The 12,199-nt window shown below is 35.6% G+C and overlaps 1 protein-coding gene across 4 annotated transcripts in view; it reads right to left on the bottom strand.

Moving 5' to 3' along the window:
• COP1 (COP1 E3 ubiquitin ligase) overlaps positions 1-12,199 on the bottom strand; it is a 245,993-nt gene that overhangs the window by 169,543 nt on the left and 64,251 nt on the right. The window lies entirely within an intron of this gene.

The following is a 12,199-nucleotide window of genomic DNA, read 5'->3' as shown; positions in this document are numbered from 1 at the left end:
GTGTACAAAATAACTTAAGTAGAAGAAAATATAAAAAGCGCTGACAATCTAGGTCCTCTTGATTATGGTATTATACCACTTCTTAACTCTAAGTCAGCCACAGTCATCAGATGGTAATGACGACAATGGCAGAAGCTCTATTATGTACTAGGCACTGCCCTCTTAACTCTAAGGTAGATACTATTATCATTCCCATTTCTCAAATCAGGCATAAAGAGATTATGTATTTAGCCCAAGGCAACAAAGTTAGCAAACAGCTGAGTTAGGATTCAAACCCAAGCAGTTAGGCTCCAGAACCACCATACTCTATCTGTATTCCTTGGGCACATGATGTTCTCTAACTGAAGAGGGGGAAACCCTGGATTTGTTCACCCCAACTCACAGACATAATGTTAGGAGAAAAGTGAAAGAATAGCAACCTATGAATATGAAAGAAATTATTTAAAATAAATATCATCAAAGAGAAACAGTTATTTAAAAAAATGTCATTACAAAATTTTAATGAAAACAAAAAACGGCAAGATCAAGAAAAAAATTTCAGGGTAGTGACTAAAGCTGATTTAGGAATAATACACTTAAATAAAGACAGGGAAAGTGAGCTGACAAAAAAAAGAAATCCCAATGTTTTCACTGGGAAAATGAGAAGCTTAGCTAAAAACATAAATGAAAACTATGCAGCATTAACCCAAATCACAAGGGAAATTCACAGCTGTGCAAATAAATGTCACGCAACTACTCTCACTCAAACATTTGCTTCCAAAAGCAAAGTCTATCATAATTAAAGGGCAGACTAGTAAGTCAATTTCACATATAAGCTATATCCATAATGAACAGGTAGTCTAGAGAAAACAGTGGTTCATTCTTGGTAAAAAATAGTAGATGACTACCTTTTGATTGGGCTTTTATTTGAAAAAGATGGTTCACATTTAAATTACCAACAGATACATTAGTTAATTAAATTATAGAGAATTTTTTATTCTGTGAGCAAACTATAGTATATTAAGATTGTTTAAGGCTGAACATTAGGGGCACCTGGGTGGCTCAGTCGGTTAACCCTGAGCTTAATGCGAAACTTTGGCTCAGGTCCTGATCCCATGGAGCCCAGCATCAGGCTCCCTGCTCAGCAGGGAGTCAGCTTTTCCCTCTCCCTTCGCCTCCCTCCACCTTGTGCTTTCTCTCTCTCTCTTTTTCAAATAAATAAACAAAATCTTTTAAAAAACCATTTAAGGCTGAACATTAAAAAAATTAATGAGGGTTTAAAATAAATAAAGAAATTGAATGGACAAAAAAACGCTAGGCACACACATGAGATCAGACTAACCATTGTCATTCATTTGTTCTTTCCTTATATAAACTTAGGATAGAGAAGAATAAGCCTCTACATTTAATAAACTATATGGAGCTAGAGCCAAAACCTGTTCCCTTACAGTATTATACATATAATTATTAAATCAGTTATGCAAAACAAAGCATGCTAAGCAACATGTTAACCTGAAAATAATTTGATTATAAATTTTAATAATTAATTAAAATCAAATATGGTTTTAATTTCTTAAAACAATGTTACTATTTTATTTCCTTTCTACCATGGCAGTACTCCATAATATGATAAACATATAAGAACCAAATCACTTGTTCTTCTCATAATGTTTTCTGTTATTTAACAAAAGTTTTTCTCTGCTACATCAGAGTGATCACATCATTTCTTTTATATAAGAACTGAAGTATTACACTCCAAATTAATGGTAAATTTCATTTACTAAACAGCCAAAATTCTTGTGGGCCCCACTTCCACAGACACCTCAAGAGACACTAGTAATCAGTCTTCTTGTTTGTTTTTCCTTTCTGACTTTACCAAACCCTTTAACATTTGATACAACTATTCAAACAAATTGTCCAGTATCAATGTGATTCATCTGTCTACTAACAGCAGCAGCAGCTAACATCTATGGAGTGCTTACTATGTGCCAGGCATTATTCTCATTTCTTAAAAAAAAAATGTATTATCATATTTAATCAGTGAAGACAGGTATTATCCTTATTTTTCAAATGAGAAAACTGAGGTATACAAAACTTAATAAACTTGCCTAAGATCAAAATGCTGATAAGTTGTAGAATTGAAATTTGAACCCAGGCCGTGTAATTCCAGAATTTTTAAGGAAGACTGCCAAAATGACATACATTTTCTCTTCTCAAATATCACTGCCCTCCCATTTTTGAACCAAAAGTTTCTCTCTTCTTTTCAACGTTTCATTTTCAACTCTATGATGACTTCCAAAACTCTTTCACTTCCCAAGGCTTAATGAGTTCCAAAGTAAGGATGCCTCCATTATAATACTGTGTTATGCCACTAATCGTGTGATACTGGGCAAACTGCTTCATCTCTAGAATAAAAGTCCCTCATATGTACAATGAAGAGGATAAAAAAACCATACTGCACAGCATCTTTCTGAGGGTTATATGAGATAGCACATGTAAATTTCAAAACCATCCTCATACACAGATATCACTATGATAGTTACAACTTTTATAAATAAATACAGTTCTCTAAGACAGTAATAACTTCTTGATTTTGATGCAAAATCTAATTGAAAATTACCAGGAAATCTTTTCTAATACACTCTCAGACTCTTTACAAAGAGATAGTACTATTACTCATCTTCGTATTTGAAAGAACTTCATCATGATATTTTACAACAAACTTTGTGAAAATAAACACTGCTGACTCCAAAGGCCTTTTTAGCAATACATAGCCCGGCTTTTAAAAATATTGGGCTCAAAAAGATTACATAAAACTTCAATTCCTAAAGCCTAAAACTCTAAAAATCACATACTTTTGTGACTTATTTGAAAGTAAAACTTGCCTTGACAGATCTGTTATCATTTCACTATGAACATTCATGTTTCAATGCTAAAATTTTTTTTTAATTCTTTTTTTAAGATTTATTTATTTATTTGACAGAGAGAGAGATCACAAGTAGACAGAGAGGTAGGCAGAGAGAGAGAGAGGGAAGCAGGCTCCCTGCTGAGCAGAAAGCCTGATGTGGGACTCGATCCCGGGACCCTGATATCATGACCTGAGCCGAAGGCAGCGGCCTAACCCACTGAGCCACCCAGGCGACCCTCAATGCTAAAATATTAATGTGCCTGATTATGTGGAACGGTCTCTTATTCTTCCATCAGTAACATATAATAATTATGGAGCAGTGGGTGGGAGACAGAAAGAACACTAAATACTCAAACACTTCTGACTCCAAAGGTTTCAAAAAATGTGATAGGAACCTATGTATCTTACAGCTTGGATTTACATGAGAAATGCAACTTCAGTAGTAAAATTACTGGGTTCCAGATTACATATCTATGGCCTCTAAGAAAAAGAAGAAATTCAGTTTGTTTTTAAAAAATCAGATGTTACTACAGTATTTCAGAACTCCAGAAAAATGCTCCCCAATACCCTTATTAATTGTCCTTTTTAAATTATACATGGTTAGGAAGGATTATAGTAACACAGTGCATATGGGGACTATATGAACCTAATATTTATACTGCCTTTTAAAATGTCCGTTAACTCCATAATTATTCCTAAAGTTGAAAAAGAAAAGCAAAAGGGCAACCTATTTTAAAGTTTTCTTTATAACAACAGTTTACTTACTGCTGGCAGATATAAAAAGCAAGTATGACGAAAAATGTCTGAAAGACAGAATAGGTCTAAATCTATTGCTTGCTGCCTCTGGAATTCTCCTTGGTAGAATTAAAAAAAAAAAAAAAAAAAAAAAAAAAAGATTAAGCTCTAAAGAATAAGACTGATGAGACTGATCCGCCTCCAAAACTAGTGAAAGTCGCAGTTTGTTAGGCTAAGTGCAATGTTTAACCACTTTATATTCTACTACCACTTACTAGTAAGGGGAAATAGTTCAAAATTTAGTTATAATTCACACAGGAGATATTTTTAATTATCAAATAATACAGAAAACACAAATGTTAGTGTTACAAAAGCCCAGTTATCTGAAATAACCTTAGAAAAGGCTTTTAAGGCAAAGAAAGGAGGAAAAAGCATTCCAAAAACTTAAGATTCAAAGGTAGAGGGGCTGAAGAACAGGGAAAATGTGCTAGAACTTGCATAGGTGAAAGACTGTAAACAGCAGAAACAAAAAATGGTACCAGCACTTAAAATTTTATGCTTTATTCAGTTACCCTTATAACTAAAAAGGGTTACCAGGTATTCTGACAATTTTCCCAACCTCCCCCATCCCAGACCTCCCACAATCAAGGTATACCTAAAATAATCAAAGAGGTGAAAAGTTTCCTATATGACTAATCTGACAAGACAAAAAGAGGATCTAATCACAGTCTATCAATAAAATCAACAAGAAATGGTTGGTATATATCAATCAATACTCAGCTTCCCATCCAAAGCTTTATTTTAACTTCCCTGACTCTCTCAAGTCCAGAAATTTGATTTCAGGTATTTTGTTTTGTTTTGTTTTCAGGTGTTTCTACGACATTATAGAAAAATACATAACTTCACATAGTTGAGAGTAAAACAGAAATCTTTATCTTATCCTCTCCAAAAGGTGAAATAAGCTAAAGATATAAAACATTAGTATTAAATATTTGAGCTTTCTTTAATGAAAAAACTTGTATCTGATTTAAAGGTTTACTTAGACACATCTCAGTAATACAGACATATTCACTACCTACTAAACCAATGTTTACATATTTTTAAAGTATGATTCCCCCAAACTTGCATTTAAATCTCTGAGATCCACCACACCAAACGAATGATGAAATTTGGAGGTGGAGGTAGGGTTCAAAAATCTTCATAACAAACAAGAGTCTTAGTTAAAACTTATATACACTGGAATTTGGCCTATTCACACCTTAGATTTCAGAACTGAAATACACTGTTATCGCCATTAAGTGATGACAAATTATACTTTATAACAAGAACTCAAAAGTGCTTTTAAAAAAATCCTGAAATGCCTACAAATCAAATATAAATACCACAACTTCAGATTAAAAGCCTTTTGATTATTTTAATTTTGGGAATCAAAGTCTTATTCACATATTCTAAGCAGAAAAATTCATTTGCCAGCATAACATATTTTACATCCTAAAGCTATGTAACCATGAGAGTAGGATTCTAGGGGCTATCATATTCACAACTGTATATCCAGTCCCTATAAGAAGGGACTGTTAAACATGTCTTATATGCCCTCCAAAGCTGGCTGAGTGACTGAAGAATAAACTCTTCAGACATTCTTTTTTTTTTTTTCTAAGATTTTATTTATTTATTTGACAGAGATCAGAAGTAGGCAGAGAGGCAGCCAGAGAGAGAGGGTAGAAACAGGCCCTCTGCTGACATCATGACCTGAGCAGAAGGCGGAGGCTTAACCTACTGCGCCACCCAGGCACCCACTCTTCAGACATTCTAAATAAAGAAACTGCAAAGTTTCAGAAAAGATTTTCATAACTTGCTAATTCTCTACTACCTATCAATTTAATGAGAAATTGCAGATGTGGGACACCTAGGTGGCTCAGTCTGTTAAGCACCTGCGTTTGGCTTGGGTCATGATCCCAGAGTCCTGGGATCGAGCCCCACATCAGGCTTCTTACTCAGTAGGGAGACTGCTTCTCCCTCTGCCACTCCCGTGCTTATGAGCTAGATGTCTCTCTCTCTCTCAGAAAAATAAATGAATAAAATCTTTAAAAAAAGAAAGAAAGAAAGAAACTGCAGGTGTATGAAGAGTACTGCTATATTAATTGACAAGGAAGTTTTTCTGCATTTTGTTTCTTTTTGTTTTAGCTCAAGTTGAAAATTCTGTAAGATTTTCAATGTCCTCCATCTCCTATGACTTTAATTTCAACTCCTTTGCACAATACAGCACCTAGGTGAGGCAAGTAACTCCTCAGTACTCCCAACAATTAAACAATCAACTACTGGTTTTACTATGGCTCCCACACCATATATAATCGTCACTAAAACACAGCAACACATCATTTATGTTCAAAAGTCCTTGATGCAAGTATAGCAGAGATTTGTTAAGATTCACCGAGTCTGGGGCGCCTGGGTAGCTCGGTGGGTTAAGCCTGTGCCTTCAGCTCAGGGCATGATATCCTGGGATCGAGCCCCACATCTGGCTCTCTGCTCAGCAGGGAGTCTGCTTCCCCCCACCTCTCTCTCTGCCTGCCTCTCTGCCTACTTGTGATGTCTCTCTCTCTTTCTCTCTGTCACATAAATAAATAAAATCCTTAAAAAAAGAAAAAAGATCCACCTAATTTTGGAGATACGAATAAAGTGTCAGCCTGTGTGTGGAGAATTTCCTGTATTGTTACAATTTCCCTCTTGAATAAAGGAAATATAGACTAAATAAAACCTCTTTACGTTTATGTAGGAAGATTTGTTGAAAACAGATAACTACAGACATACCTGTAAGGATTAGAGTTAGACTTGACCACAAAAACATTTCAATTCCTGGGGTGCCTAGGTGGCTCAGATGATTAAGACTCTGGGTCATGGGATCAAGCCCTGTGTTGAGCTCTACGCTCAGAACAGAGTTTCCTTAAGATTCTCTCCCTCTACCTTTCCCTCTGCCCCTCCCCATACTGGTCAGCTTTCTAAATAAATAAATAAAATCTTTTAATTAAAATTTTTCAATTCCTGGGGCACCTGGGTGGCTCAGTCGTTAAGCCTCTGCCTTCAGCTCAGGTTATGAGTCCAAGATTCTGGGATCAAGCCCTGCATCGGGCTCCCTGCTCTACCGGAAACCTGCTTCTCCCCTCCCACTCCCCCTGCTTGTGTTCCCTCTCTCACTGTCTCTCTGTCAAATAAATAAATAAAATCTTTAAAAAAAAAAAAAAAAAGAAAGAAAGAAGGAAAATTTCGACTCCTGTATTTTTAAAAAAGTTTTCTCCCCAAGTAAAATAAAGCAACTGAACTAATAATAAATGCCAAAAGTACCAAGAACTTAAGCATTAATATCTGAAGAAAGATCCATTAACACCGGGTCATAATCCAGCCAAAGACATAATATACAAGAATTAAGAATGGGGTGGGGGGAGCACCTGAGTGGCACAGTCAGTTAAGCATTTGACTCTTGGTTTTGGTTGAGGTCCTGATTTCAGGGCCATCCAAAACCACCACCCCCCACCACACATTTTTTTTCTTTTTATGACTGTAGATAAATATAATTGCATAAGTAAACATAATCGTTCACTGACACAGTTGAGCTAAAGAAGAATTTCATACTCTAGTCCACACCCTTTATGAAATACCAAGTTCCTTGAATTTCATTAGTTTACTCAAATTATAAAATACACAAATTCACAAAGTATTAACTCACAATGCTATGTATATATTCTTAATAATAGATAATTTTAACATTGATAAAATGACCCTTTGCTTTTCCTTCCTATTATGACTACATTTTGATTCAACTGGACCTTTGTCAATAGAAACACAAATTAAAGGTAAGTCTCAAAAACATCTGTTAAAAGTAGTTAAATAAAAGCAAAAGTGTCTTCCATAAAGTCTTACCTCCTTTTTATTTATAAACCTCCCTCTTCTACACGACAGACAACCTTAACAATTCAAATTTTAAACTTATTAAATATGTCTTTCAAAAAATTAATTAAATTCATGATTAACATAAAGTTTCTTATGGGAAATGCCTGGGTGGCTCAGTCAGTTAAGCATCTGCCTTAGCTCAGGTCACGATCCCAGGGTCCTGGGATCTAGTCCCACACCAGGCTCCATGCTCAGTGGGGACCCTGCTTCGCTCTGCCTACTGCTCCTCCTGCTTATGCGTGTGTGTGCTCTAACAAATAAATAAATTAAATCTTTAAAAAAAAAAAAAAAAGAATTCTCTTATGGGTAAAAGGATTTTAAGGATTGGAGAGTCTAAGTCAGAAAATTTTATTTACTGGGGGCGCCTGGGTGGCTCAGTGGGTTAAGCCGCTGCCTTCGGCTCAGGTCATGATCTCAGAGTCCTGGGATCGAGTCCCACATCGGGCTCTCTGCTCAGCAGGGAGCCTGCTTCCTCCTCTCTCTCTGCCTGCCTCTCTGCCTACTTGTGATCTCTCTCTGTCAAAATAAATAAATAAAATCTTTAAAAAAAAAAAAAAAAAGAAAATTTTATTTACTGTATTTCCACTGTATTTATTATTTTATCATAGGAAGACAAAAGTTATTCTGCAAATTTAATTCCAGTAACTATCTGGATCACATTAAAGCATATCTACCTTAAGCAGATAGAGAAGTTTAAACTAATACGTTATCTCCAAACTAAGTTATTTGAAGTTCTGAAAACACAAAAGCGAGAGACTAAAAATTGATGATTCTGAAATACTTGCTTAAAGACAAAGAATTTTAACACAATCATTTCTAAGACAGAAAACAGATGAATGAGAAGCATTTAAAAATTTACAAGCATAATTACTGATCATGGCTTTAAAAAAGATTTAAAATCTAAATTTTAGGTATTAGATTTTTTGGTCCAAGAATGTTTTAACCTAAAAATCATCTCTATCTTTATCAAGAAGAAATCTGGACAAATGTTTCATTTTAATACTTTGAGTTAAAGTTAAAAATTAATATCCTCTGTGCATATTTTTTTAAAAGATTTTATTTATTTATTTGATAGAGAGAGATCACAAGTAGGCAGAGAGGCAGGCAGAGAGAGAGAGAGGAGGAAGCAGGCTCCCTGCCGAGCAGAGAGCCTGATGCAGGACTCGATCCCAGGACCCTGAGATCATGACCTGAGCTGAAGGCAGCGGCTTAACCCACTGAGCCACCCAGGCAACCTCCTCTGTGCATATTAATAATATATTTATATCATATATTAATAATCCTCTGAAAGAGTATATTAAGATAGATATGCTGATACTACCAGATAAAAGGACCAATCCCATTTGGCAAAAAGTAAAAAAGACCTGCTTGCCTACTATTCTCTAACTCATAATTTGACACATATAGTTATGCAACACCAAAGTACAAACTGCAGCTCACTATGAATTGTGGAGACTTCCTCCCTCATAATCTAAAGCAGAATGAAAAAAGCCCTGAAAACAGCAATCTTCAGCTTAAATTAATTCTGATAAGAGAAATCTGTAATGGATGAAGGTTTCAAAGTGTTAAAAAAAAAAATTCAACTGATTTTATGAAGAAAAAATCACACACCAACTCCCTCCCCCTCAACCACACTCTAATGAAGCCTGGCTAACAGCTTTTGTTCTGTTGTTTTTTAAAGATTGCATAAGTTTAATTATTAAGTATACTAAAGGTCACGCTTCAGTCAACAGCTAACAAAATAATAAAAATTAAATAAAATTCAAGGTTATATATACTTCTAATCAAAAACATATTTTAGGGGTGCCTGGGTGGCTCAGTGGGTTAAAGCCTCTCCCTTCAGCTCAGGTCATGATCCCGGGGGTCCTGGCATCAAGCTCCACCTCGGGTTCTCTACTCAGCGGGGAGCCTGCTTCCCCTTCTCTCTCCGACTGCCTCTCTGCCTACTTGTGATCTCTGTCAAATAAATAAATAAGATCTTTTTAAAAAAAAGCAAATTTAAATCCTAATCTGTATAAATGCTCATATAAAATTTAAGGAGTTAAGAAAAACTAAAGTCATAGAATTACAATGAACAAAATAAATACATTTTGTTTTAAGTGTTTAATTCTATCGCCTCCTTCGTTTCTCCCCTTCAGTCTTTAGGGAAATGGTCTATCAAAAAAGAACAGAGAAGAATTTACCCTTGGTTGGATTCTTGGGCAATGGGGGGAGGGGAGGGTCACTTTGGGAAGGGAGAACTATGTAAGAGATGAATCCAGAAATCTCCAGGCAAAAGGAACAAGGTATAAGTAAAGGTATTTTAACATCCTGTTTCAGGAGTTAAATTTAATTCCAAAGCACATAAAAAGATACGGAAGGCCATGCAAAAGAGCTGAATCTAAACCAACTTACATGCAGTGGAAAGCCACTGAAGGTTTTTAAGCAGGAAAGAAACAGGATCAGATTTCTGGCAATACATTGCAAGAGGATAGTTAAAAAGCCATTGCTAGATTCCATGTGATACAGAGGGTCTAAACAGCAGGAAGAGAATACATACTATATGAAAATTAGAACTAATCATGGTATACAGAAGATAGAATCCTAGGGAGAGTAGAGTTAGAGAAAACAGTTACATGTCTTTTGTTTTTCTTCTCATTTAAATACATAATCTAATCATTAACTTAGAATCTACATAAGGAATTCAATGACCAGACATATAAAGAGGTCCTCATTACAGAATAACTGCAATAACAAAAAGCAAAAAAAACTGTCTTACATTTAAATAATCAAGTTAATAATTATGGGGGAACAAAGTTACTATGACTGGAACTACATACTATTTCTTAAAAATAAAGAAAAATAAAATATTGATAGTATAACATAACATGTTTAATTTCACATCTTAATCTTAAGGGTCATTTCCTAAGAGTCCTTTAGGGCTACATCATTTTTCCCAAGTGTCTCTCTCAAACCTTGATATTCAAATTGCTTGTTCCACGAAAATATCAAAATACTTTTTAAGTCCTATGTTTGCCTGTTTTCATTTCTTCAACTACCGAGTTAACTCAGCCAGAACCTTATCTGACAACAGCTTTGCATAGGATTTTAGCAGTTCTCTGACAAAGTTTTCATAGACTTTATGAAATCCTGAATCTTTTGTAAGATCTGTTACTTTAAAAAAAAAAAAAAAAAAGAATTCATCTGACAGAGAGAGAAAGAGAAAGAGAGCAGGCAGAGTACCCACTGAGCAGAGAGCCCAATGACAGACTTGATCTCAGGACCCTGGGATTATGACCTGAGCCAAAGGCAGACCCTTAACCAACTGAGCCACTCAGATACCCCTGCTTATTTTATTTTATAATCAACCATTTCTCATCTCTTCCTTCAATAAAATCCTAATCTAAGACATGATCTCCTCTCTTCTAGACTCTACTTGCTTCCTAACTTTTACTACCCTTCCAGCGGCAGAGGGTTGGGATACAGTCTCTTCTCTATCCCCCACATGGGTAGCCCAATAAACATTTTAAAATCTAAATCAGAACCTGCTCAAAACTCTCCCATGATTTTTCTTTTTTAAAGATTTATTTAGTTTTGGGGAAATGGGGCAGAAAGAGAGGGAGAAAGAGTCTTAAACCGACTCTGCCCTCAGGGCAGTCTGACTAGGGGCTCACTCTAATGACCCTGAGATTACAACCTGAGCAGAACCCAACAGTGGGACAATCAACTGACTATGGATCCCGGGGGCCCTGACTTTCTATAATATTTATACTTCATTCATCAGTCAGCTTAAATGTTAACTCTCAGAGAAGCCTGAGTATGCAAACTGACTAGAACTACATGCTATTTCCAGTCCTAATATGCCCTGATCTTTTTAGCAAACCCCTAATATGTTTAATTTTTCTTCTTAATGTACTACTTACATACTTTATACTACTACTACTACATCATATATTTATCTCCCCAAGCCTCACACAGACACCTCCTAAAAGGTAAGCTCCATTAAGGGCAGGGACTATGCCAGCTATATTCCAACAAATACAATAGTGCCTAGCCCATATCAGAGTCATTCAATAAATAGAGCCAGTTAAATTAATATAATACTATATTGTCACATGTTACTAAAACCCACCAGTGAGAGACTGAATAACAAAAACCTGGACAAACAGAATGAAATGCTACCATTAAACAAGAGAGAGGACAATGGGAACTGTCAGTGAATATTTTGTGAGATGACAATTTTTGCTTACCTGCATACATTCACATAGGATTCCACTGACAAAGATTCCATGTATTCAGAAAGTGAGCATTAACTTAAAGGTAACAATATCCCACAGACTGAGTCATTCCCAAGTGTTTTAAAGAAAACAAAATATAAAGGAAAAAAGTTGAATTACACGGCTAATATGACTCTAGAATCCACTAGAACTCACAAGGATTCTCCGTAAATGGTTAATGAGGAAAATATCAAATACCCAGGAACCTTCATTAACTACAAGGTCCCCTGTGCCCCTCTCTCCACAGATCATACCAAGCTAGATCCACCACAGTCTTCCTAAACTGACACAGGTTTTGAAGGCTACTGTAATCACTTGTAGTGGCACTGAACTGCCTAAGAATTCACATCTTATTCTAAAACTAGTTGTTTGAAAA

The sequence above is a fragment of the Mustela erminea genome, chromosome 17 (assembly GCF_009829155.1).
Source record: "Mustela erminea isolate mMusErm1 chromosome 17, mMusErm1.Pri, whole genome shotgun sequence".
Classification (NCBI taxonomy): domain Eukaryota; kingdom Metazoa; phylum Chordata; class Mammalia; order Carnivora; family Mustelidae; genus Mustela; species Mustela erminea.
Note: the sequence above shows the minus strand (reverse complement) of the source record. Positions and strands in the feature narration are given on the sequence as shown.